The 4,335-nt window shown below is 36.9% G+C and overlaps 1 pseudogene; it reads right to left on the bottom strand.

The window, feature by feature from the left end:
- Positions 1-1,036: 1,036 nt before the first annotated feature.
- On the bottom strand, positions 1,037-1,145 carry LOC122425889 (annotated as a pseudogene).
- Between the last annotated feature and the right edge of the window lie 3,190 nt (positions 1,146-4,335).

Here is a 4,335-nt window from a genome sequence, read left to right as displayed (position 1 = left end):
GCCCACATTGAGTCCTACCAAACGAATGAAAACCCCCAAAGGGCATTTGCTAGATATGCTATGATCCCAACCACTTCTTCCCGAGAATTCATTAAATTTAGCTCATGGGTATGAGTGCGTGTGCGCACGTGCACAAACTTCCTTTTGTAAGCCATAAAACCTCAGCCAAACTTCCATGTTCCATACTCTGCCATGTGCACCAGTTTATTACATTGTTTACAGTGTATAACAAAATGAGAATCACTATACCCTTGTATTGACTTTTGTATGCATACTGTATTTATAAAACCATAAATGTGGATGCTTTTATTTGATAATCTACTAATAAGAGATGACTAGAAGCAACTATATACCAATAAAATGGACAACCTGCCCCAAATGGACAAATTCTTAGGACAGCACAATCTCATAATATTGAACCAGGAAGAAATAGAAAATATAAACAGACCAATCACACATAATGAAGTTGAAAACTGTGGTTTAAAATCTTCCAGCAACAAAAGTCCAAGACTAGATTGCTTCATGGGTGAATTAAATCAAAAATTTAGAGAGCAGTTAATACCCATCCTTCTCAAACTCTTTCAAAAAATTGCAGAGGGAGGAACACTCCCAAGGTCATGCTAAAGGTCACCATCACCCTGATACAAAAACCAAAGACATGTTCTCCAAAAAATTACAGAAAATTACAGACCAGTATCACTGATGAACATAGACACTAAAATCCTCCACAAAATGCTAGCAAGCAGAATCCAACAACAGATTCAAAGGATCATACATCATGATCAAGTAGGATTTATCCCAAGGATGCAGGGATTCTTCAGTATATGCAAATCAATGTGATATACCATACTAACAAATTAAAGTATAAAAACCACATGATCATCTCAATAAATGCAGAGAAAGCTTTTGACAAAATTTGAAACCCACTTATGATAAAAACTCTCCAGAAAGTGGGCATAGAGGGAACCTACCCCAACATATTAAAGGCCATATATAAAAAACCCTACAACAAACATCATTCTTTTTTTTTTTTTAAAGCCTGCAGCAACCAGTATTCCCAGGCGGTTACCCATCCAAGTACTAACCAGGCCTGACCCTGCTTTGCTTCTGAGATCAGGCACATTCAGGGTAGCATGGCTGTAGACTTGAACATCATTCACAATGGTGAAAAACTGAAAGCATTTTCTCTAAGATCCGGAAGAACACAGAATGTCCACTCTTGGCACTATGATTCAGTATAGTTTTGGAAGTCCTAGCCACAGCAACCAGAGAAGAAAAAGAAATTAAAAAAAACAAATACAAACAGGAAAAGAATAAAAACTGTTACTGTTTGCAAATGGCATGATACTATATACATTGTTTTCCAGTTGCCGAGTCCTGTCCAACACTTTGTGACCCCATGGACTACAGCATCCCAGGCTTCCCTGTCCTTCACTATTTCCCAGAGTTTGCTCAAATTCATACCATAGTAAGAAAATCCTAAAGAGACCTCCAGAATACTACTGGTGCTAATCCATGAGTTTGGCAAAGTTGCAGGATACAAAATTGCATAAATATCTCTGGCACTCCTATATACTAACAACAAAATATCAGAAGGAGAAATTAAGGAAACAATCCCATTTACCATTGCAACCAAGAAAATAAACAACCTAGGAATAAACCTACCTAACGAGGCAAAAGATATGTACTCAGAAAACTACAAGATATTAATGAAAGAAATCAAAGATGACACAAACAGATGAAGAGATTTACCATGTTCAAATCAATATTATAAAAATGAATGCACCACTGAAAGCAATCTACAGATTCAAAGAAATCCCTATCAAATTACTAATGGCAGTTTACCTTCTTCTGCAATTTTCTGGAAGAGTTTGAGTAAGGTAGGTGTTAGCTCTTCTCTAAATTTTTGGTAGAATTCAGCTGTGAAGCCATCTGGTCCTGGGCTTTTGTTTGCTGGAAGATTTTTGATTACAGTTTCGATTTCCTTGCCTGTGATGGGTCTGTTAAGATCTTCTATTTCTTCCTGGTTCAGTTTTGGAAAGTTATACTTTTCTAAGAATTTGTCCATTTCATCCAAGTTGTCCATTTTATTGGCATAGAGCTGCTGGTAGTAGTCTCTTATGATCCTTTGTATTTCAGTGTTGTCTGTTGTGATCTCTCCATTTTCATTTCTAATTTTGTTAATTTGGTTCTTCTCTCTTTGTTTCTTAATGAGTCTTGCTAATGGTTTGTCAATTTTGTTTATTTTTTCAAAAAACCAGCTTTTAGCTTTGTTGATTTTTGCTATGGTCTCTTTAGTTTCTATTTGCATTTATTTCTGCCTTAATTTTTAAGATTTCTTTCCTTCTGCTAACTCTGGGGTTCTTCATTTCTTCCTTCTCTAATTGCTTTAGGTGTAGAGTTAGGTTATTTATTTGGCTTTTTTCTTGTTTCTTGATGTAAGCCTGTAATGCTATGAACCTTCCCCTTAGCACTGCTTTTACAGTGTCCCATAGGTTTGGGTTGTTGTGTTTTCATTTTCATTCATTTCTATACATATTTTGATTTCTTTTTTGATTTCTTCTATGATTTGTTGGTTATTCAGAAGCGTGTTATTTAGCCTCCATATGTTTGAATTTTTAACAATTTTTTTCCTGTAATTGAGATCTAATCTTACTGCACTGTGGTCAGAAAAGATGACTGGAATGATTTCAATTTTTTTGAATTTTCCAAGACCAGATTTATGGCCCAGGATGTGATCTATTCTGGAGAAGGTTCCGTGTGCACTTGAGAAAAAGGTGAAGTTGCTTGTTTTGGGGTGAAATGTCCTATAGACATCAATTAGGTCTAGCTGGTCCATTGTGTCATTTAAAGTTTGTGTTTCCTTGTTAATTTTCTGTTTAGTTGATCTATCCATAGTTGTGAGTGGGGTATTAAAGTCTCCCACTATTATTGTGTTACTATTAATTTCCTCTTTCATACTCGTTAGTGTTTGCCGTACATATTGCGGTGCTCCTATGTTGGGTGCATATATATTTATAATTGTTATATCTTCTTCTTGGATTGGTGGGAATGCAAACTAGTACAGCCACTATGGAAAACAGTGTGGAGATTCCTTAAAAAACTGGAAATAGAACTGCCATATGACCCAGCAATCCCACTTCTGGGCATACACACTGAGGAAACCAGATCTGAAAGAGACACGTGCACCCCAATGTTCATCGCAGCACTGTTTATAATAGCCAGGACATGGAAGCAACCTAGATGCCCATCAGCAGATGAATGGATAAGGAAGCTGTGGTACATATACACCATGGAATTTTACTCAGCCGTCAAAAAGAATTCATTTGAACCAGTCCTAATGAGATGGATGAAACTGGAGCCCCTTATACAGAGTGAAGTAAGCCAGAAAGATAAAGAACATTACAGCATACTAACACATATATATGGAATTTAGAAAGATGGTAACGATAACCCTATATGCAAAACGGAAAAAGAGACACAGAAATACAGAACAGACTTTTGAACTCTGTGGGAGAAGGTGAGGGTGGGATATTTCAAAAGAACAGCATGTATACTATCTATGGTGAAACAGATCACCAGCCCAGGTGGGATGCATGAGAGAAGTGCTTGGGCCTGGTGCACTGGGAAGACCCAGAGGAATCGGGTGGAGAGGGAGATGGGAGGGGGGATCGGGATGGGGAATAAGTGTAAATCTATGGCTGATTCATATCAATGTATGACAAAACCCACTGAAATGTTGTGAAGTAATTAGCCTCCAACTAATAAAAAAATTAAAAAAAAAATTACTAATGGCATTTTTCATAGACTTAGAACAACAAAATTTTACAATTTGTATGGAAAACACAAAAGATTCCAAATAGCCAGAGCAATCTTAAAGAAAACCAGGGCTGGACAAATCAAGTTCCCTGACTTCATACTATCCTACAAAGCTGCAGTAATCAAGATAGTGTGGCACTGGCACAAAAACAGAAATATAGATCAATGGAAGAAGATAGAAAGTCCAGAGATAAACTCATACACCTATGGCCACCTAATCTATGACAAAGGAAGCAAGAATATACAATGGAGAAAAGACAGCCCTTGAATCAGTGTTGCTGGGAAAACTGGACAGCTACATGTACAAGAATGAAACTGGAACACTCCCTAATACCACACACACAGATAAACTCAAAACAGATTAAAGACCTAAACATAAGGCCAGACACTATAAAACTCTTAGAGGAAAACATAGGCAGAACACTGTTTGACATAAATCACAGTAAGATCTTTTTTGATCCACCTCCTAGAGTACTGAAAATAAAAACAAAAACTAAAGGGACCCAATTAAACTCA

This window comes from Cervus canadensis, chromosome 23, assembly GCF_019320065.1.
Source record: "Cervus canadensis isolate Bull #8, Minnesota chromosome 23, ASM1932006v1, whole genome shotgun sequence".
Taxonomy (NCBI): Eukaryota; Metazoa; Chordata; class Mammalia; order Artiodactyla; family Cervidae; genus Cervus; species Cervus canadensis.
This window is presented reverse-complemented; position numbering and strand designations above follow the sequence as displayed.